This window comes from Arvicola amphibius, chromosome 6, assembly GCF_903992535.2.
Source record: "Arvicola amphibius chromosome 6, mArvAmp1.2, whole genome shotgun sequence".
In the NCBI taxonomy this organism is placed as follows: domain Eukaryota; kingdom Metazoa; phylum Chordata; class Mammalia; order Rodentia; family Cricetidae; genus Arvicola; species Arvicola amphibius.
The window spans coordinates 134,289,562-134,313,297 of NC_052052.2; the positions used below are offsets into that span (position 1 = coordinate 134,289,562).

The 23,736-nt window shown below is 40.7% G+C and overlaps 1 protein-coding gene across 3 annotated transcripts in view; it reads left to right on the forward strand.

The window, feature by feature from the left end:
* The window catches only part of Fars2 (phenylalanyl-tRNA synthetase 2, mitochondrial), a 373,884-nt gene that overhangs the window by 16,170 nt on the left and 333,978 nt on the right, over positions 1-23,736 (forward strand). For all 3 annotated transcript variants that reach the window (XM_038333514.1, XM_038333513.1, XM_038333512.1), the window contains exon 2: positions 7,354-7,440. The gene's annotated coding sequence lies outside the window, so the exon portion shown is untranslated. The remainder of the gene's footprint in view (positions 1-7,353; positions 7,441-23,736) is intronic.

The following is a 23,736-nucleotide window of genomic DNA, read 5'->3' on the forward strand; positions in this document are numbered from 1 at the left end:
CGCTGCATTCTGTGTATGACTGTCACATCCCACACTCCCCTGCCATACTGTTTTTCCATTAGCAGTTAGCAGGGTTCTCCTTGTCAATATTTTATTTGTGAATGTTGCGTAGACTTTAACAAGTAGCCTTAGGAATGTTTGGTTTATATCTGATCCCTCAATGAAACAGCTTTCCTAAGTTTATCGCTAGTTTCCTAGTGGTCAGTACCTTTCCCTCTGAGTTCCCCTGTGGCAGTTCACGTCCCCAACACCTATCCCTCCCTCCAGTACCTTTCCATCTCCTAGCCCCTTTCCCCATTTATGCTAATTGTGCCCTTCTCTTCCTCGGTGCTTCTTTTCTTCTCCCTTCATGCTCTCCTTTCTAATTTCATAGCCAGTGTCCACACTTACCCCCCTTGCATGCGTACATGTAAACAATATAAAGTAGGGTTGACTTCTGACGGAACACATGATTTTTGTCTTTCTGAGTTTGGAGTTTCTGAGTGTAACACTTCCTAGATTCACCCATTTTTCTACAAATTTAATGATTTATTTTTCCTTTATAGCTGACTAAATTGTTATTGTGTATCTAATACATTTTCATTATCCTTTTCTTGATGGACATCTAGGCTGGTCCCTTTTGATTGCTGTTGTGAATAACACATCCATAAATGTGGATATGCATTTATCTCTGTAGTAGGGTGTAGAGTACTTTGTGCTTGAGCTGGGTAATGTGGTAGGTCTACTTTTAAACTTCTGATTTCCAGAATGGCTGTTCTAGCTTACAATTCTAGTTTACGATCCCATGAGCCTTGAATAAAGATTCCTCTTTTTTTTTTTTTTTTACTAGCATTTGCTGTTGTCTCTTCTTTTTATGTTAGCCATTCTGATGAGTGTGAGGTAGCGTCTCTAATGAGTTTTAATTTGAATTTTTCTGATGGTTAAGGATGTTGAGTTCTTTTAAAATATTGGACATTTGCATTGCTTCTCAAGAACTGACAGTTTTTGGTGTTTAATTTTTATAGTTCTTATACATATATTGTAGTTATTAGCCTACTGTCTGAATTATAGCTTGGAAAGATTTCTTTCATTACTTAATCTGTTTGTCTGTTGATAGTTTTCTTTGCGATGCAGAAACTTAATTTCATGTAATTTGGATGTCTAAGTCATTGGCAGTTTAAAATCCACTGACTTGGAATGTAGCTTAGTGGTAGAAGACGTATCTGTTATGTTCAAATACCCTATATTCAGTCCCTAGTTACATATACACAGACACACAGACACACACACACACACACACACACACACACACACACACAGTAATGTTTACAATAAAAATTTAAGATTTGAAAACAAGACAGCCCAGGGGAAACAGTTTGCTTTCTCAGGTAGAATGTTGTTCTGTTTTTCTATGTGACCTACAGAGTACTAGGATGACAGTACTATTTAGATGATATGTGATTGGATGATGTTGTTATGCCATGGTTTAGATGATGTATGATTGTTTGGTGCCCCCCCCCCCCAATCATCCTTACCTCCTGCAATCTGAACAATTGCAGAAAGAAGGCTGTGATAATATTCTGTGGAATACTTACTGAAATGTATGTCTGACTGGAAGCAAATATATATATATATATATATATATATATATATATACACACATATATATGTATATATGTATCTCATATATAAGAATGCACCTTCCTTCTCACTTTGAAACATGTGGAAGTAAGTATAAAAATATATTCAGGATGAAGTATGTGTTGACCATTATGCTCAAGACAATTAGTCTTTATTTCTTGTTATTTTCATAATTTTATCTTGCTAACATTTTCTAAGGTAAGGAACATGCCCTGTTGGTTTATTATCAGTGTATGTTATTGTATGTGGCAGTGCAAGTGCTGGTGCACTTATACCATGGTGCACACACAAAAGTCAAAGGACAGCATTCAGGAGTCAGTTGTTTCCTTCTGCCATGGGTACCTGGGGGATCAAATTCCGGTCATCAGGCTTGCAAGGCAAGAGGCCTTTACCCATTGAGCCACTTCAACCAGCCCGTGGAACATTGTTTTATCTGGCATAGGAAACTGCTAGCCTAATCCTTATTCATTTATTCTGAAGACTTTAATGGTAGGTAAACTTATTCCTCTAATTTCTAAACAACATTTTAAAATCCACTGCTGCTTGGAGCCATTCTCTAAAGGCAAAGTGCCTCCAGGTTGGCAGAATTGGAACAAATGGTCTAAGAGGCAGGGTAATTTCAGATCCTTAGACAGCTCAACTTCAGTGAGAGAAAGAAAAATTTGCTCACCTTTTATTAATTATAGTACAATGGCGTTTTAAGTCTTCTTTATGAAAAATAAGTGTTTATTGTCTTTGGTACTATTAATGAGTTAGAGATTTATCTACCTTTGTTGTCTTTAGAATTAAATATTTAATATATTTGAAAAATAATGTTTCTTCACAAAAATTCATTGATTTATTATACTAATATGTGGTAGTTAGATATAAAAAGCCTAGTAAGACACATTTCCTTCCCCCAAAGTGTGGATATTTCAATGAGCGAGATTAATGTCAGAACTTCAGCAGAGTCTGTAGATGCCGTGATGATGTGAGGTCAGAGAGCAGGGTTGCCCTTACAGGCGGGCTAGGAGGTATTGGTTGAGCATACTGTTAGCATAGGTTCGTGCTTCTGGCATGTTGGAGTTTGGGGAGGGATAGTCGATGGCAAGACGTTTATCAGATGTTTAGGAAACAAATTATGAATCTAAAGTTCCTTACATTTTTCTAGAGAGTTTTGGGTAGAATATCAGCCTTTTGACATGGATACTTTTGCCAGCAGCTGGGTTGCTATCAGGAGTACATGTGTTGATTGGCAGCAGAGGCCTGCACTGATGGTATGATCTGCTAATCAAGGTAACAATGATGGTCTGAGCCAGCAGCAGTGGAGTTGAAGGAAAGAGGGGAGACTAATGATGACTCCCAGTTTTCAGGGTAGAGTGCCCAGGTGGTTGTTGGGAGCATCTCCCAGTTTTCAGGGTGGAGTGCCAAGATGGTTGTCAGGAGCATTCTCCCAGTTGGTAAATTAACAAGGTTAGGGATTCACCAAGTAGAAGATCCCCAAGTGACATCCGCATGTAGACGCCCCACACATGAATGCATATGTGAGCTGAAGCTCCAAGGTATGCTGGACTGAATTGAAAGCCTTGAGGAACTTTCATGTTATTGGCATTTCAGACTCATGATATTTGAGGATAGTTTAGACCAAAAAAAAAAAAAAAAAAAAAAAACCCCGAAAACAAAAACAAAAAAAGGGTGTGCAGAGACTAGAATATAGCCAGTGAGAGAACCCGGAGAGGGATGGCTGAAGGACAGGTCTTTGAAGGAGATGGAGTCGAAATGTTTCAGAGACCTTGAACACCAGAGCAGGCCCACTTTTGAAGAAGGCACAACTGGTATTAGGATTCTGCAGAGTTCAAGTGAGGTAAGCACAGAGGTGGCTACTGTGTAACACATAGAAAGCCACTGGCAACAGTGTGAAAATCCGTTCAGGACAGCGGAGTGAAGACCAGGTGTTCACTGTTCCAACAGCTGGATGAGACATTGGAGGTGATTGTTTCAGTGTAAGTTCCAGAATACAGTGATGCCATGTCAGGTCAGGCAACTGCCCCTGGGGCTTCTGAAGGCTTTGGCAGCAGCAGCAGTTTTTGAAAATTCAGAAACCAAAAATTAAAGCAAAGTCCAATCTGTACTAAATCCCTAGTACTTCTGGTCCCACTCACCTACACTGTGTCATACGACCTTACTGCCTCCTTGGTTCTGAGCATACACATTGCCCTGCTGTGGTTGTTGTTTCTGTTTGCCTTGTTTTTACTGTGCCTACAAATTTTTCTGCCCTCATTGAAATCAAATGTTTTAATTATGGGAAAAAAGAATATTTTCTACCTTCATTCTTCAGCATGATTAAGTTAGTTTATATTTGATTTGTATTGTATTTGAATATATGATTTAAAAAATAGTTTGATTTGCTTACTAAGTTTCATAAAAGATCTTTCCATATTTTGGCCCGGTATTAAGACGTAATTTTAGCAATTTATGAAGTGGTGCTAAGTATGCTTTTACCATGGTTTACTGTATATTTGTGTGAAGTGTCATACCCAGTATTGATACTTATAAAATCAAAATATCTGTCAACTCTGAAAACATTAAAGCCCTACATATGTGTCATGGAGGATTAAACTTTCATGCAAGATTGAATTCTTTATGTAAAAATAATAAGCACATCCATTCCATTATTATGCAAATTTATTTATATAATACATAGTGAAATTATGTATATACTAAGAAATACTCCAAAAATACATTTGTAGTAATTTATTATCAGTAAATATTTGATTTGTGTATCTGTTTTATGTACTATATATCCAGGACAGTAAATTTTTTCTGGTGCAAAGGGGTTGTGGGTGGAGAATGTTTAAGGAGCTCTGTAGAGATGCTAAGTCTGTTTCTTCTTGTGAATGAAGGCAGCTGGTACTGGTTGGGATCAGCAGGAGAGAGGTGCTTTTCATCTTAGTGGGAGGAATGTGGGTCTGTGTATGCACCCAAGTGACTGATTCATGAGGCTTTGGCCTAGGCAAGGCTCAAGCTTCCTCCTCTCCTGCCGACGAAGCAGGAAGAACGGCCACCCTCATGGCTAAGAGTGCATGTTTGGAGGGTGGTGAGAGTGGGAAGGCTCCTGACTCCTCATCTCTTCATGAAGAAGATAAATGATTTAAACTCCAAAATAAACTGGTTTTTAAGATTTCACTGTATAGAAACTTAAATTGTTTCTAAGCCTTTAAACCCCAGTGGAGACAAAGTTATTACTTAGTGATAATGTAGATCCTTTTATTAGTGCTGGCAAAAGCCAATTTCAGGACTCTATGCACTATTTTTCATCTGTCAGAGGGCTTGCTCAAATTACATTCTTGTCGTGGTCGTTCTGGAGCTTGAGGACAACAGAGGTGTTGCAGCAGGAATTTTCAGTGCTGATCTTGGCCGCACTGAAGTGTCTGTGAAGGCTGAAGGTCAAGGGCTTGATTGATTGGGTGATTAAAAATTCCTTTTAAAACAAATTAGATGTGGCAGATTTGCCACAGGTGAGAAGTACTACAAGGAAATGAATCTCATTAGCAGAGAAAACTTCTTGGGTCATCAAAAAGGAAGTTTTATGTTTTACACACACATAGACACTCACAGACACACAACTGCGAAGGTCCTACATAGGAAAGCATACTTAGTATTGTACAATTTAGATATACGAAGCACAGTTTTTTATGTTTATAAACAAATACAAGCTCTAGATGAGTATGTTTGTATTTGAATTTAGAGACTGGTACTTACCTTATTACTTGAGGTTAGCCATTCACTATATTTGTCCTTATATTTGGGGTCTTCCAGGTTATCAGATTTGTGATTAGGCACTTGGATTTGTGGTCCCTTGTTTAGGAGGAAGTTGTAGGGGAAGGAAGGAAGCAAGTAGACAGGAGAGTTGTAGCATTCACTGGGCAAAGAGGAGGAGGGAGTGTGGGGTGATAGGCAGAGGCAGTAGTCTGTGAAGAACCGTACATCAATTTAGAATTTTAAAATTAATTTTGCTTTAAAGTTTAGATTTATAGTGTATAAAGGTGAAAATTCAGAGTGCTGCTGGCTACCTGGGGACTGGTCTGCTTGAGCCCTATTTTCATTCTTTTTTGGGAATTTTATAATAAAATATCTTTAAAAATCAGTAGAAACCAGGTGGTGGTGATGCACGCCTTTAATCCTAAAACACAAGTGGCAGAAGCAGGAGGATCTTTGTGAGTTCAAGGCCAGCATAGTCTCCAGAGAAAGTTCTAGGGCAGCCAAGGCAACACAGAGAAACTGTGTCTTGTGGGGAAAAACAAAAAACAATAGACGTAACATAATCTCTTGCTTGCTGTCAAGTAAAAGCATGTTTATAAGAGCAGAGAGCTTTCTTCTTTCCTTCCTCCTGTCAGATCTGTATGATAGCCTTAGCCTACGAGCCTGTTTTTGAGATGATTGTTAGCAAGCTATTTAGGAAACAATGTAAGGCAATCAGTGTTCTCTGTAGCCAGCCTTATAGTGTGGAGATATGTGGCTTCTTTGTCTTCACTCCCCCACAGTGGATGTTTACATGAAAAGGTGTTTTCCTGACAAAGAAGCTCAGAGATGAAAGTGTCTCCTCAAAGAAGACATACAGCTCAGAGGCGGAGGATCAGTCTTTGACTAGCTTTCCAGTAAGGACTTCAGGGAGTCAGAGAGGCAGGCGAGTAAGACAGGAGCTGGTATCATGGGACTCTCTACTGTGTGCTAGCATATAGTCACAATTTACATGTGTGGGGATGGGTGAAATACTAAATCAATGTATATTATTGACATGAGCATAGCCAAGTCAAGCACCCTAATGCCTCAGTCCCATGGGAATGATAAGGTCCTCCATTCCCGGTCAGACTGAGAGGTCTGAGTATGGATGTTGACAGTCTATGCAGAAAGTGTCAACTATGGCTTCATCCTCCCAGATGATGTGCCACCTGAGACTGCTCCCTTAAAGAGACCCCCTACTGGAACTAGCTGACCTGCCTTCGTTCAGTGTAATTGTGCTGGGTTTCATGGATGTTGGTACTTCTCCATTATAGTGTATGGCCCACATGACCCTAGCTTTTCTGTACTTCTGCCATTCTTCATTTCCCGTTGCCCCAGTCAGGGTAACCTCAAAGCCATGCAGTTCCTGGCACATGTTTGTTAATCCTGACGTACAGTGATTCTGTCATGGTGAAATAGTATAGTATTAAGTATAGTGTGTGTGTGTGTGTGTGTGTGTGTATGTATATATATATGTATATAGTTGTATTTAGTGCATCACACTGTTGTGTCTCTTTCTCACCATCCAACTCAGTCATCCTAAACTGACCCTTTGCATCCATCAAGCATTAGCTTCCCATTCCTTCCCCACCTGACCCATGGCAGCCGCTGTCCTGGTTTCTATCCCTGTGAATGCAACTAATGTTAGTACCTTACCTAAGTGGAATTACGCAGTGTTTGTCTTTTCATAAGTGCATCATTTCACTTGGCATAGTATTTTCAAGGTCATCCATATTGTAGCATGTATTGGCAGTTTCACTTTCTTGGCTGGTGAATGCTTCATTCTGTATATACAATACATTTTATTTTCTTTGCATCTTCTGATGGACTTTTATTTTGCTTCTGTTTTTGTCTGTTTTAGATAAAATATGACCATAACAGCACATTATGTCCCTGCTTTTAGTCTTTGTGTCCACACATTGCAATGTGGAACTGTTGGACCATATGATAATGTTGTGTTCTATTTTGCAGGCACGTCTGTACAGTTTCCATATGGTGGCTGTCTGATTTTGCAGTCCCACAAGCAAGTCCACAGAGGTTCCAGTCTCCACCCAGGAGGTAGGTACTAATGTCCTCAGTGTTAGAAAGCAGGAAGGAAGCAGAGAGTAGCTAAGTGTCACACAGATGAAGTCAGTTCATATGTGTAGTTCGGAATTGGCACTCACCATCCACACTCCACCACAATGTCCCATGACACACAAGTGTGATAAGGCACAGAGACCAAGCAGCAGAGCCTGGATTCAGAGGCTGCTGGAGGGAGGATACTGTTAGCCTTTACCCCCTTTATGTAAAAATGCTATTTAAAATAGAGTAATCTTTAAATGTCATTTATGTCATTTATGCCTTTACCCCGACTCTCTGAATTTATACTTTAAAATGTTTCTTTTATTTAATATTATTTTAAAAATGTCAGCAGTGTTTGGTTTTCTTTTTGAGTTTCTTGAGTAAATTTTTTCTTTAAGCCTATTGAATAAATATGCATTTATTCTAGTGAATTTAAAAGTATAATTCTACTCTATCCCTCTCTGTCAGAAGTTTGCTTTCAAATAAAACTAAACAAAGTATCCAAAGCCGATTTAAGCCGGGGAAGCCTGGAGGGGAGCAGTGGTAGACATTTGGGCTTCTTTTTATTCAGATAAAGTGAACTTACAGCTTTTATCCACAGAGGAAAAATAGGAAACATATTCATTTTCCTGCTTATATCTTTCTAAGAAACTGTTGGCTTTCTCTCAGAAGGACACATGGGGCCGTGTGGAGCCGTGCTTAGGGGTGCTGGCTCAGCTCAGCTGGTGTGTTCATGTCACAGGGTCTCCAGTGCCTCACATCGACACTAAGGAGGATATTTGAGGTCTCCCAGAGCTGGTCTCATCAGGTTTGCTTTCTAGGCAGGGAGCTTTGCTGTGCTCTGTCCTCAGCTCCTCATACAGACTTGAGAGGAGAGAAAGATGTCCTATCCCAGTGCCTGTGGCTCACATCCTGCTGAGATGCCGCTGAGGCGGAACTCTTCTATCATGCGGGAGGCTGAGTACAATCCCAGAACTAAACAGAGAACCACAAGGAAACATAGAGATACCAGGGTCTCATCCCCACTCTGACTGGTTTCACACTATAAAAGCTAGCAGTTTTAACATATGGTGAAGGTATTGGGGACTTGGCTATATTCTCCTTAACTTTTTTCAAATATGTTCTTTATGTCTATCTCAGTTAGGATTTTATTGCTGTAAAAGAGACACCATGACCACCACAACTCTTATAAAGAAAAACATTTAACTGGGATTGGCTCAGCGGATTAGTCCATTATCATTATGGCAGGAAGTATGGTGGCATGCAGGCAGACATGTGCAGAAGAAGGAGCTAAGAGAGTTCTACATCCGGATCCACAAGCAACAGAAAGAAACTGCTACACTGGGCGTGACTTGAGCATCAGAGAACTCAGAGCCCACCCTCAGTGATACACTTTCTCCAACAAAGTCACACCTACTCCAACAAGACCACATCACCTAATAATGCCACCCCCTATGGGCCAAGCATTCAAACACGAGTCTATGGGGACCATTCCTATTCAAACCACCACAAGGTCTTACTTAAAAGTTTTGCTATGTATAGTCACAAAAATACCTTTTCTCGTGCTATCCTCATTAGCTGAGTTGCTGGAGTATTTCCTCACATATGAAGGGAATCTCTTTTATTACTAATAGACTTATGGTAGAAAATTACTCTTCTTTCTTTGCTTTAGTGCTGGTTGCTATAGCAGAAAGATTTAGTCCACTCTGTAGAGTTGTGCGCCCCAAAGAGCAGAAGAAGGGCAGATATTTGTCTGTTCAGATGTCAGAACAAGTTCTAGTCACCTTCTGGATTTGGTGTTGTATTAGTCAGGGTTCTCTAGAGGACACATACACAGACAGACAGACAGACACATATATAAAGGGGATTTATTAGAATGGCTTACAGTCTGTGTTCCAACTAGTTCAACAATGGTTGTCTACCAATGGAAATCCTGAGAATCCAGTCATCCTTCAGTCCAGGAAGATGGATGTTTCTGCTTGTCCTCAGTATACACTGGAATCCTGAGGAAGTAGGCGCTAATGCCAATAAAGGAATTGGCTTGCTAGTGAGAGTGAGACCAAGCAATTCCTTCTTGCATGTCCTTAATATAGATTACCAGCAGAAGGTGTGGTCAGAATTAAAGGTGGATTTTCCCACTTGAAAAGGTCTAGATTAAATGTGTATCTTCCCACCTCAGAGATCTGAATTAGAAGTGGGTCTTCCCATTTAATGATTTAATTGAGAAAAAAAGCTCTCACAGGTGTGCCCAACCATTTGGGCTTTAGTTAATTCCAGATCAAGTGGGAAACCTCCAGCACACTTCACCACTACATTTCTACAGAAGAGTTGAGGGCGGGTGTGTTAGATACTTTCTCATTTCTGGACCAAAACCTTCTATGGTGGCTTGAATGAGAATGACCTCTATGGGCACACACAGTTGATGTTTTGTTTTGTTTTTTGTTTTTCGAGACAGGGTTTCTCTGTGTAGCTTTGGCTGTCCTGGAACTTGTTATGTGGACCAGGCTAGCCTCCAACTCATAGAGATCCGCCTGCCTCTGCCTCCTGAATGCTGGGATTAAAGGCGTGCGCCACTACAACCTGGCGGGTTCACATATTTGAATGCTTCATCCCCAGTTATTGAAACTGTTTGGGAAGGATTAGGATGTGTGGTGTTGTTGGAAGAAATGTGTTGCTCATGGTGGGCTATGAGGTCTCAAAAGCCCATGCCGGACTCAGTGTCTTTGTCGTTCCTGAACTTGTGGATCAGATGTGAGCTGTTAGCTACTGCCCCAGTGCCGTGTGTACCTACCTGCCGCTTTGCCTTCTACCATGGTGTTCATGGACTAATCCTCGTAAACTGTAAGCAAGTCTCCAATTAAACATTTTATATTTATTATAAAATTAAATTATATATATTATAAAATTAACTAAATATATTCCTTTTATAAATTACCTTGTTCATGTTGTTTCATCACTGCAGTAGAACAGTAAGACACCTGCCTTGGAGCAACTCAAGGAAGGAAGGAAGGAAGGGTATAATTTGGTTTATAGTTTGAAGGGCTACAGTTGATTAAGGTGAGGAAGACATGGCGGCAGGAGAGTGAGGCTGCGATCACTTTGTCTTCATTGTCAGGAAGCAAGGAGAGGGGCACACAGATGCTTAGTTCACTTCCTCCTTTTGCTTCAGTCTCCAGCACATGAGATGATGTTACCCACACTCAGGGTGAATTTACTCTTTTCCATTAAGCTTTTCTGGAAACACCTGCATAGACACACTCAGAGATTTGTTTTCATGGCTATTTTAAGTCCAATCAAGTTGACAGTGAATATTAGCCTTCACCAAAGATGCCTGAATTGACCTCCTCCTCCTCTGGGTAGTCTTTTTTTAAAAAAATATTTATTTATTTATTATATATACAATATTTTGTCTGTGTGTATGTCTGCAGGCCAGAAGAGGGCACCAGACCTCATTACAGATGGTTGTGAGCCACCATGTGGTTGCCGGGAATTGAACTCAGGACCTTTGGAAGAACAGGCAATGCTCTTAACCACTGAGCCATCTCTCCAGCCCACTGGGTAGTCTTCAAGACATCTGGTGGGACTGCCTTCTTCTGTATGGCCTTGAGCCCAGTAGGATTAATTTCTTTTTTGAAGCTACACAGGTGGTAGGTGTCTGGGAAGTCCAAAGAGGGACTCCTGATCCCCAGACTAGCATCATTTTCTCTCTATTTTATGGGGTGAACTTGGGGAGCCTTGGAACTTGTGCCTCTTGCAGCATCCTCTGCAGATGCGTATTGAGCATCTTTGTGGACCTTACATGTTCTCTTGTCATGGATCTGAAGTGTGTTTAGAATGATAGCTTCAGTGGACTCTGCTAGAGAGTGTTCAGAGTGGTAAGGGCCTGGAGATTTGGACTGAGTTCCAATAGGTGGTGCAGGATCACAATTAAGTTCCATACAAAGTTACAGTTCATGTTACTTCTGAGTTTGTAAAACTTTTTTTTTAAGGCAGAATGTGCCCTGATGAATATGACTGATGACTTGAATGTGTGTGTTTTCACTATTGTGAACCTAATAAAACTCTCATGTGACCCCCATGTCCAGAGAAGTGATGTTTAGATTGCCAAGGGAGCATTAACTTTAGACAGTTGATTTCTCTTGTGTCTGAAAGCTCAGCTTCAGGATTGTCTCTGCTGTGCTTTGGTTTTCCTCTTTTCTTTCCATAACTCTTGACCTGATGTGTTGTGCATATTTAGTTGTGTAATTGAAATTCTGAAGCACGCTAATAGGAAGCAAGTATTCATGATGAATGCCAATGAAAGGACTCAGGAGACAAAGGAGCATTATCAGTGTACCAGCCCATGTGTCTGCCTTGGGAGGTGAAGAATTTGTAGGTATCAAAACTCACTCCTTCTATGGTCGCCTGAGGCCCCTGGGAATTGATGGTTACCTGGTCAGTTGTCAGTGGACAGAGCTGCTGTAAGTTCAGGTTTGGAATTCATGGAGGTTTGCATTTCAGAGGGCTTTTGTTGCATATTTGTCCCTTTGTCCATGGTTTGATGGAAGAACTTACTTTATGCAGAGTGTAAACCCCAAACCATGTCCAGGGTGTCACACTCTCTGTGTCTGCATTTCTTCCCTGGGACAGCTCACAGGCGATCCAGTTATTCCTACTCTGGACTATCCGACAGCATCATCTTTCTCTGCCTGTCTAACACGCAGACTCTGCTGTCTTCTGTGAACAACAGGCATTGTGGCTACATGGACTAGAAGCTGCTTCGTAGACCCATAAATGATGCCAGGAGCCATGCACTTTGAGGCTTTGGTGCTGGAACCCTGCCTTGGACCAGCAGGGGTAGTGCGGGAATGAAGGACAGACACTCGCACAGTGAGGCTCCTAAGTGGGAGCTCTGTGTGTTTATTAGTACAGCACCTTGGGAAGGACTTGCTAATCTCAGCAGGAGGTCTCTCTAAGGGAGCAGTGCCAGGCTGTAAACATTCAGGAACAGGAAGCTAGTTTGCATATATTAATCAGTTGTTGGTGGTTGATGAAAACTTTGCCATTTCTCTTCAGCCTGTACCATTTGGGTAACAGCTTTGCTGGTTTCCCATAGGTCTCAGGTTTTGGAGTCCTTGGCATGGCTACTTTTCGACTCAACAACACACATTCATACAGGACTCCACTCAGTCATGTGTTTTTTTTTCCTCCCTATAGTCACTTCTAATGAAGTTATTATCTCTAAGCACATTTCTGCTTGGTGGGAAAGGATAATAGTAACTGCACAGCAAAACTCAAGTGTGTATCTGTAGAGAAACTGGAGTCTTGATGCCCTGTTCTTGGTAAATGTTCTGCCACAGAGTGCAGGCTTGATACTGTTTAATATTGGTTTGTCTCTAAGGGAATGACACTCTCTTCATAATTAAATAAATATTTAGAAAATATAGGGGAAATGAAAGATGAGTGAGAACTTACCAATCTATGTTATGGGGAAATCTCTAGTTTTCTCTGGTCTCTACCCCAGGATCACTTTAGGTTCTTATGTTCCCAAAAGTCAAGGCACAGTTGTAGATGGTACAGGAGAGGGTTTAGTTAGATCACGGAGGGAATCAAGGGCACACTCTTTTTAAAAAGTGGGCAGAACTGAGCAACAGTGGTCCTACTCCTTGTAAGTGTTACAGCTCTGAGGAGAAAGATTTCCTCAATTCATGTGTTTTAACTCTGAGGGGAAAGGCTTCCCTAGTTCATGTGTTACTGTTAGGATTCAAGCATTATTCTAAACCCCCATCTCCTCCACCCCCACACCCCTGCCCTGTAGCCCACGAGCAATCAGGCAAAAACACCTAGCCAGCCCAGGGGTCCTGTGACCGTATATCACTATGTCATGCATTGCGTGGCTGAGTATGACTCTACGCACAGGCAAGCTTTTCCTTTTAAATAAGCTAGGCTCCAATTTATGAGTATATCAGACTATCATTAGGAATTATTTCATTGATTCTATCTATCTATCTATCTATCATCTGTCTATCATCTATCTATCTATCTATCTTTCTATCTATCTATCCATCCGCGGAGGAAGCCTTTCTGATGATGTTTGGGCTAGGCTCCAGTCCATCAGCAATCATTTCATTGATATTCTCCCCCCCCCTCATATTTATCTAATATATCTATCTATGGTTAGTAGTGTTTGTTTCTACCCTAGGTCTCTGGGCCATCCAGATTCTGGTTCCTGGCCATCCAGGCAGTGTCAGGCACGGGCTCCCTCTTGTGGCCCAGTCCTCAAGTTAGACCAGTCTTTGGTTGGCCACTCCCACAAGCTCTATGGCACCATTGCCCCAGAACTTTTTGGTAGCAGGACAAGTTGTAGGTTGAAGGTTTTGTGGCCGAGTTGGTGTCCTAGTCCTACCACTAGGTACCTTGCCTCCTTACAGAAGATGACTGGTTCAGGCTCCATGTCCTTCATTACTAGGAATCCTCTCTAGCGTAACCCTCCAGGGTTTCAGGAAGCTTCCAATGCACTAGTTTTCTACATTGCTCCCCAAAGTCCTCCCAATTACTGTCATCTTTTGCCATACTTTCTCCCTTAGTCCCCTACCTGATTCCTCTTGTTCCCATTCCTATCTGCCCCTAGTCTACCCACAAAATCTACTCTGTTTCCCCTTCCCAGGAGATCTATGTATTTCCCCTAGAGCCTCTCAAGGTCTATGGATTGCAGCATGATTATCTCTTACTTAACAGCTAATATCCATATTTAAATGAGTGAGTACATATCATATTTGTCTTTTGGGGTTGGGTTGCCTCACACAGGATGATTGAAATTTTTTCTTTTCTTTTTTTTGATTTTTTGAGACAGGGTTTCTCTGTAGCTTTTGAAGCCTGTTCTAGAACACGCTCTGTAGACCAGGCTGGCCTCAAACTCATAGAGATCCTCCCATCTCTGCTTCCTGAGTATTGGAATTAAAGAGGAGCACCACCACCACTGCCAGCTAACTTTTTATTTTTATTTTGTTTTCGTGTTTTTTGAGTCAAGGTCTCTCTATGTAGTCATGGAACTCACTATGCAGACCAGACTGGCCTCAAACTCTGAGATCTCTGTCTTTTCTTTCACAGTGCTGGAGTTAAAGTCATGAGCCGAAATGGAATTCTTATGAAAGTCAAAATGTTGTAATTCTCATGATAAACTTGACATGAAAAATGAGGAAGTCAAATATACGGAAAATTTGAAAACTCGATTGTAGCTTTGAAGAACTACTTTGAATGGAAGATGTTGAAATAATATCCAGTATAGAAATAGGACAGTTCTGCATAAATTAATCTATTTAGTAGGTGCAATTCCAATTCAAGAAACAACAGGAATTTTAATGCTTTTTTTGTGGGGAGAGATTTAAAAGCATAGTATAAGAATCAATTGTGAGAACAATTGCTGGGGAATTTAAAGGTAGTTAAGCTATGGAGGGCAGCTGAGTTTGCTGGTTGCTAGAGACGTTATCAAACTGCAGTAATTTAAACATTGGGACCAAATAATTTAAACTTCTCGCTACAGAAGAAGAAACAGGAAAACATGTCTATGGAATAAAATATTGTTCAGGAATACACCTGAAATGGACCTAGAATTAGATAATGATGCTGAGCCTCAAATCAATACTGCGAAACATTTTTTTCCTTCAACATATGTGTTTAGGGAGATCATAATAAACAATGGATATTATTTCTAGTTCTTTATTTATATCCAGGTGAATGTCAGAGAAATAAAAGATTTAAGCATAAAAATCATAAAACATAAAACTTGTGTAAAAACACAGGTGGTTTTATTCCTAAGTTTGTTACTCTGAAGAGCTTCCCGTTAAGCAGGATACAATGCTCCGATGCTGTAATCATTGATAAGCTTAGCATATGACATTTCGGTCTGATTAAAAAAAAGTGTACAACTGTCCTGAAACATTTATTCATACATTGGCAATTTTCATAGCATATGCAACAATGGAAGAGCTGCTAGTAACAATGTTAAATAATTTATAAGAATAGTGAAAAAACTATCAAATAGATTACATTTGTAGTTTTGTGAAGCACTAGTTTGTAGGCTCATGGATACTTAGCTGACAGGTACGCCAGTGAAGGGGTGCCCAGTGCTCATGGCAGTGGGAAGCTCCCAGCTGCTCAAGAGAGTTCCGGCAAGTCAACCTCATATCAACGTGAGGTCAGAGCCTTTTATCTTTCTCCGTTTTAAATGAAATTCACTGCTGTATTCTGAACGTGTCGAGATGTTAGGGCCCAGTAAACCCATATGGAAATGTGAGTGGAGAATTGTTCTTCCTAAGGACTCTTTCCTGAGCAGAGCAGAGCATGCCTTTCTCCAGCAGTCTTTCCTGCTGCTGTTGGTCTTTATTTCCAGAGGCTTGTTGAAACAGAGAGTCCTGGCAACACTCAGAGCACACCAGCCACTTATCAATGGATTGGGAGGGAGGAATGCCCAGAAGTACCACTGGATTATGCATCCAAGGCAAGCTGTAATTAAATCCAAAGGAGGATGTGTCATGAAACATAAGGGATATTTTACCAATAGATTCATTTCCTAGATGGCTTTCTTCTACTCTGCCAAAACGTGTCACAGGAAACTCTTTTAAGGTATCACAGGAAACTCTTTTAGGGTATCACAGGAAACTCTCTTTTAGGGTATCACAGGAAACTCTCTTTTAGGGTATCACAGGAAACTCTTTTAGGAAAAATGGTAAGTAATGGCAAAAATGGAGAAGTGGAGAAGGAACGTCTGGTTTGAAGTGTGTGTGTGTGTGTGTGTGTGTGTGTTTATATATGTGTGTGTGTGTGCTGGGGGAAGCAGGGGACACAGACTGACAAGGATTGTTTGTTTATGGTGGAGACAAACCTAGGACTTTAACCTTGATAGGCTTGTGTTCTGTCATTTACTCTTTCTCCTCCCAACAGAGCAGCCAAGTGTGCCATTACAGGGCTTTTTCTTTTCATTTCTGTGCATTGAAACATAAACACTAACTTTAATGTTATTCAAAAATTTCCTCAAAATGATCTTTATTAGCTGTGCTGCTATCCAGTCATCAAGTTTACTTATTATCTTGACTTTGGAATATGTGATACTGTTCTTATCTTCGGACTTGCCCAGGTTTTGACCTTGGTTTATTTAGCTCAGAAAGTTGTATACCTGTTTTTAATCGTGAGTGTAGAGGGTGGGTCCAACAGTTTGAAAGGATGGGAAGGAGTGGTTCCTGTATGGGTTTGACCTTGTTAAAACTGAGGTAGTGATAGGTATCTAGCTTGCTTTGTTCTGCTGCTGCACTTCTGCTTCATGGTGACATATCCCTTGTGGTCTTACGTGAATTTACTCACTTGTAGACCTGATTGGGGTTGGAATTTAGCATAATTGGTTTTCCTTACATCATAGAGTCCTTTGAATACGCATGGGCTTTGTGATGCAAACATTCATCTACAAACAAAATTGAGGAACATACAACTTGACTCTAATGAACTTTCTATATATCTACAGTGTTTAATATGTGTAGATGATTTTGACAAAAGCAAATAACTTGGGACCATATTCTGGAAGCAATTCAAATTATGAATAAAGCTTCAGTTTTTCTGAATGTATCTTTAATTCAGAAGTATGGCAGCTTCATAATACATTCATTTATCCCCAGAAATTAAAGCATAACATTTTCAGTAATAATTTCCTCTGGGCTTTGCTTACTATTAATCCATAATAAGTCTTGTAACTTAGATTTCTGTGATGTTTTCTGTTTTAGAAGACTTTTTTTTCATACATTCTCATTTAAGCTTTATGATAATTCTGAGAAATCAGCTGGGAATTGCCTTTATTATCTGAGGCCTTATTGTTTGATATTTGGAGACAATATTGCCAACCTAGGGAAGGCGTTAACAATGGTGTCAAATATTAGAGTAAGACGGCAGAAAAAGCAAGGGAATAGCAATGTTTCAAGAATGTAGCTTGTTTTTGTAGCCACAAGGGATGTGCTCAATGAGGAGGGTTTTGAAAATAGGGTTATTCTCAGGATGTGGTAGGAAATGTGGAGCTGTCTGTTCTGCCCTCTATTCTATGCTCTTGTTCCCTGAAGAATCGTCTCAGGTTTTCAAGGCCATTGTTCCAAATATAAATTTCAAGAGGTCCAAATGGGGTTCAAATAAAATTTAGTTTGGCTACTTTGCAAAAAAAGTACTGAAATAACTACTGGATACCCGGTGCCAGGCAATAGACCCTGTCCCTTGCTTAGGCTCTCAGCTGCTCACCAGATTGCATGTGTGCTTGTTCCAGAGGAGCCTGGGCCTTCATGAGAGATGCCATGGCATGAGCATCCTGGACATCTTGTGTTTAGTGGTATACTAGGGCAGTGTAAGTTACTAGAAAGTACAGAACTGTGCCAAGTGGCTAGGATTTGATGATTTTGGAATGGCTATGTGCCTGTTTGAAATGTTTTTGGAAGCAAGACAAGCTGATCTTTAAAGAGCAATGAATAAGTCACTTTGTTATGGTTTGAATTTGACATGTGTCTTGTGTTTGCTTGTTCTCTCCTGAGAACGTTTTGGCAAGCTCTGTAATCTTTAGGAAGTGGTCCTATCTGGGAATCAGGTTAATACCAGCCTTTAAAGGTTTTACTTGGCCTCTGTTTCCTGGTCTGCAGTCATGTGAGCATCCCTTGTCCTATGCTCCTGTGGTTATGAGTTAAGCTGGTCTAGCAGACCTTCCCTACCAGGGTGACCTGAAACCCCCAGAAACTCTGAGCTGTAAATAAATCTTTCTCACATTGTGTCAGATATTGTGAATGTAGTTTTTACATTTCAAAATAAGCACCAGAGCTTCCTGTACAGATGACAATATATTCAAATGTCATCTGTTTTTGTTGTTATAAATGTCCCTTTTCATCAGGTTGGGATCTGCCAGAGTCTTTCTTTTTTTTTTTTTTGATATAAAAGTTATATTTTATTTATACATATTTAGCTATACTAAGATAAACACATGACCATTTAAAATATTTTTTTTATACTTTTATTTTTTTTTATATTTAAAAATTTCCATCTCCTTCCCTCCTCCTCCCCCCTCCCTCCCCTCCTTCTCCCCCCTTCTCTCCCCTCCTTCTCTCCCTTCCCTCCCCTCCCCTCCACCCATACCTCCCCTCCCTCCCTCTCAAGGCCAAGGAGCCATCAGGGTTCCCCACTCTATGCTAAGACCAAGGTCCTCCCAACTCCCCCCAGGTCCAGGAAGGTGATCGACCAAGCTGAGAAGGCTCCCACAGAGCCCGTCCATGAAGAACAATCAGAGCCCAGAGCCATTGTCCTTTGCTTCTCAGTCAGCCCCCGCTGTTGGCCACACTCAGAGAGACGGGTTTGGTCGCATGATCCATCAGTCCCATTCCAACTGGAGTTGGTGATCTCCCATTAGTTCTGTCCCACCGTCTCCATGAGTGAACGCACCCCTCTCGTTCCTGACTTTCTCCCTCATGTTCTTGCTCCTTCTGCTCCTCATCGGGACCTTGGGAGCTCAGTCCAGTGCTCCAATGTGGGGCTCAGTCACCTTCCCCATCTGTCGCCAGCTGGAGGTTCCCTCACGGTCCTGACTTTCTTTCTCATGTTCTCTCTCCTTCTGCTCCTCATCAGGACCTTGGGAGCTCAGTCCGGTGCTCCAAGGTGGGGCTCTGTCATTTTCTTCATCTATCGTCAGGTGGAGGTTCTATGGTGATATGCAAGAAATTCATCAGTATGGCTATAGGAACTGGCCTTTTCAGGCTCCCTCTCCTCAGCTGCCCAAGGAGCTAACTGGGGGCGTCTCCCTGGAAACCTGGGAACCCCTCTAGGGTCAAGTCTCTTGACAACCCTCAGGTAGCTCCTTTAAATTAAGATATATGCTTCCCTGCTCTCATATCCACCCTTCCTATATCCCAAGCACCCCATTCCTCCGAGCTCCCCCCGCTCTCCCCTTCACACTTTTCTCTCCCCATCTTCCCTTGGCCCAGTCTTGCCCAACCCTCAAGTTCCCAATTTTGCTTGGCGATCGTGTCTACTTCCAATATCCAGGAGGATTACTATATCTTTTTTGGGAGTTCACCTTCTTATTATCTTCTCAAGGATCCCAAACTTATAGGCTCGATGTCCTTTAATCATGGCTAGAAACCGAATATGAGTGAGTACATCCCATGTTCATCTTTATGGGTCTGGGTTACCTCACTCAGAATAGTGTTTTCTATTTCCATCCATTTTCCTGCAAAATTCAAGATGTCATTGTTTTTTACCGCTGAGTAGTATTCTAGCATGTATATATTCCACAGTTTCTTCATCCATTCTTCCACTGAAGGGCATCTAGGCTGTCTCCAGGATCTGGCTATTACAAATAATGCTGCTATGAACATAGATGAGCATATGCTTTTGTTGTATGATTGGGCATCTCTTGGGTAGATTCCCAATAGTGGAATTGCTGGGTCCTGGGGTAGGTTGATCCCGAATTTCCTGAGAAACCGCCACACTGCTTTCCAAAGTGGTTGCACAAGTTTGCATTCCCACCAGCAATGGATGAGTGTGCCCCTTACCCCACAACCTCTCCAGCAAAGGTTATTATTGGTGTTTTGGATTTTAGCCAATCTGACAGGTGTAAGATGATATCTCAAAGTTGTTTTGATTTGCATTTCCCTGATAGCTAGGGAGGTTGAGCATGACCTTAAGTGTCTTTTGGCCATTCGAACTTCTTCTGTTGAGAATTCTCTGTTCAGTTCAGCGCCCCATTTTTTAATTGGGTTAATTGGGATTTTACCGTCTAGTCTCTTGAGTTCCTTATATATTTTAGAGATCAGACCTTTGTCAGTTGCAGGGTTGGTGAAGATCTTTTCCCAGTCAGTAGGCTGCCTTTGTGTCTTAGTGACAATGTCCTTTGCTTTACAGAAGCTGCTCAACTTCAGGAGGTCCCATTTATTCAATGTTGCCCTTAAAGTCTGTGCAGCTGGGGTTATGCATAGGAAACGGTTCCCTGTGCCCATTTGTTGTAGAGTACTTCCCACTTTCTCCTCTATCAAGCTCAATGTGTTCAAATTAATATTGAGGTCTTTAATCCATTTGGACTTGAGTTTTGTGCATGGTGATAGATATGGATCTACTTTCATTCTTCTACAGGTTGACATCCAGTTATGCCAGCACCATTTGTTGAAGATGCCCTCTTTCTTCCATTGTGTACTTTTGGCTCCTTTATCAAAAATCAGGTGTTCATAGGTTTGTGGTTTAAGATCCGGGTCTTCTATACGATTCCATTGGTCAACTTCTCTGTTCTTATGCCAATACCAAGCCGTTTTCAATACTGTAGCTCTGTAATAGAGTTTGAAGTCAGGGATGGTAATGCCTCCAGAAGTACCTTTATTGTATAAGATTTTTTTGGCTATCCTGGGTTTCTTGTTTTTCCATATAAAGTTGATTATTGTCCTCTCAATCTCTGTGAAGAATTTTAATGGGACCTTGATTGGGATTGCATTGAATCTATAGATTGCTTTTGGTAGAATTGCCATTTTTACTATGTTGATCCTCCCAATCCACGAGCAGGGGAGATCCTTCCATTTTCTGGTATCCTCTTCAATTTCTTTCTTCAAAGACTTAAAGTTCTTGTCAAATAAATCCTTCACTTCCTTGGTTAGCGATACTCCCAGATATCTTATGCTATTTGTGGCTATTGTGAAAGGTGATACTTCTCTGATTTCCCTCTCTGCTTCCTTATCCTTTGTGTATAGGAGGGCGACTGATTTTTTTGGAGTTGATCTTGTATCCTGCCACGTTACTGAAGGAGTTTATCAGCTGTAGGAGTTCTTTGGTGGAGTTTTTGGGGTCGCTTATGTATACTATCATATCATCTGCAAATAATGAAAGTTTAACTTCTTCCTTTCCAAATTGAATCCCCTTGATTCCCTTATGTTGTCTTATTGCTATTGCTAGAACTTCAAGCACTATATTGAAGAGATAAGGAGAGAGTGGACAGCCTTGTCGTGTTCCTGAATTTAGTGGGATAGCCTTGAGTTTCTCTCCGTTTAATTTGATGTTAGCTGTCGGCTTGCTGTAAATAGCTTTTATTATATTTAGGAATGACCCTTGTATCCCTAATCTCTCCAAGACCTTTATCATAAAAGGGTGCTGAATTTTGTCAAATGCTTTTTCAGCATCTAATGAGATGACCATATGGTTTTTTTTCCTTCAGTTTGTTTATATGATGGATTACATTAATAGATTTTTGTATGTTGAACCAGCCCTGCATCTCTGGGATGAAGCCTACTTGATCGTAATGGATAATTTTTCTAATGTGTTCTTGGATTCGGTTTGCCAGTATTTTATTGAGAATTTTTGCGTCAATGTTCATGAGTGAGATTGGCCTGTAATTCTCTTTCTTGGTTGAGTCTTTGTGTGGTTTAGGTATCAGGGTAACTGTAGCTTCATAGAAGGAATTTGGCAGTGACTCTTGTGTTTCTATATTATGAAATACCTTAAGGAGTATAGGTATTAGGTCTTCTTGGAAGTTCTGGTAGAATTCCGCATTGAAACCATCTGGTCCTGGGCTCTTTTTGGTAGGGAGGTTTCTGATAACAGTTTCTAATTCTTCGCGACTAACAGGACGATTTAGAGCATTTACCTGGTCCTGGTTTAACTTTGGTATATGGTATTTATCTAAAAAACTGTCCATTTCTTTTACATTTTCCAATTTTGTGGCATACAGGCTTTTGTAGTAAGATCTAATGATTTTCTGAATTTCCTCTGTGTCTGTGGTTATGTCCCCCTTTTCATTTCTGATCTTGTTAATTTGCGTGTTCTCCCTCTGCCGTTTGATTAGTTTGGCTAAGGGTTTGTCAATCTTGTTGATTTTCTCCAAGAACCAGCTTCTTGTTTCATTGATTCTTTGGATTGTTTTCTGTGTTTCTATTTTGTTGATTTCTGCCCTCAGTTTGATTATTTCCAGTCTTCTACTTCTCCTAGGTGAGTCTGCTTCTTTTTTTTCCAGAGCTTTCAGGTGTGCTGTTAAGTCACCAATGAGTGCTTTCTCCGTTTTCTTTAAGTGGGCACTTAGTGCTATGAACTTTCCTCTTAGCACTGCTTTCATTGTGTCCCATAGGTTTGAGTATGTTGTGTCTTTGTTTTCATTAAATTCAAGAAAGACTTAATTTCTTTCTTTATTTCTTCCTTGACCCAGGTGTGGGTCAGTAGTTGACTGTTCAGTTTCCATGAGTTTGTGGGCCTTCTGGGGGGTAGCATTGTTGTTGAATTCTAATTTTAATCCATGGTGATCCGATAAGACACAGGTGGTTACTAATATTTTTTGTAACTGTGGAAGTTTGCTTTGTTACCAAGTATATGGTCAATTTTCGAAAAGGTTCCATGAGCCGCAGAGAAGAAGGTATATTCTTTCCTATTTGGGTGGAATGTTCTATAGATGTCTGTTAAGTCCATTTGGTTCATTACCTCCATTAAGTCTTTCAATTCTCTGTTAGGTTTCTGTCTGATTGACCTGTCCATTGGTGAGAGAGGAGTGTTGAAGTCTCCAACTATTAGTGTGTGTGGTTTGATGGCTGCCTTGAGTTCTAGAAGTGTTTCTTTTACATAAGTGGGAGCTTTTATATTAGGGGCATAGATATTCAGGATTGAGACTTCATTCTGAAGGATTTTTCCTGTTATGAGTATAAAGTGTCCCTTTCCATCTCTTCTGATTGATTTTAGTTTGAAGTCAACTTTGTTGGAAATTAGTATGGCCACACCCGCTTGTTTCTTAGGGCCATTTGCTTGATAAACCTTTTCCCAACCCTTTACTCTGAGTAGGTGCCTGTCTTTGTGGTTGAGGTGTGTTTCTTGTAAACAGCAAAATGTTGGATTCTGTTTTCGTATCCAGTCTCTTAGCCTGTGCCTTTTTATAGGTGAATTGAGTCCATTGATATTAAGTGATATTAATGACCAGTGGTTGTTAACTTCAGTCATTTTTAGTAGTAGAGTTTGTGTGTTTCCCTTCTTCTAGTTGTGCTGGTGAAGGGTCGCTAGATGCCTGAGTTATTGTCGGCGTTGTTGGACTCCTTGGTTTGTGATTTTCCTTCTATTACTTTCTGCAAGGCTGGATTTGTGGCTGCGTATTGTTTAAATCTGTTTTTGTCCTGGAATATCTTGTTTTCTCCATCAATGGTGAATGCAAGCTTTGCTGGGTATAATAGTCTAGGCTTGCATCCATGTTCCCTAAGTGTCTGTAGCACATCTATCCAAGCTCTTCTGGCTTTCATGGTTTCCATTGAGAAATCAGGTGTAATTCTGATAGGTTTCCCTTTA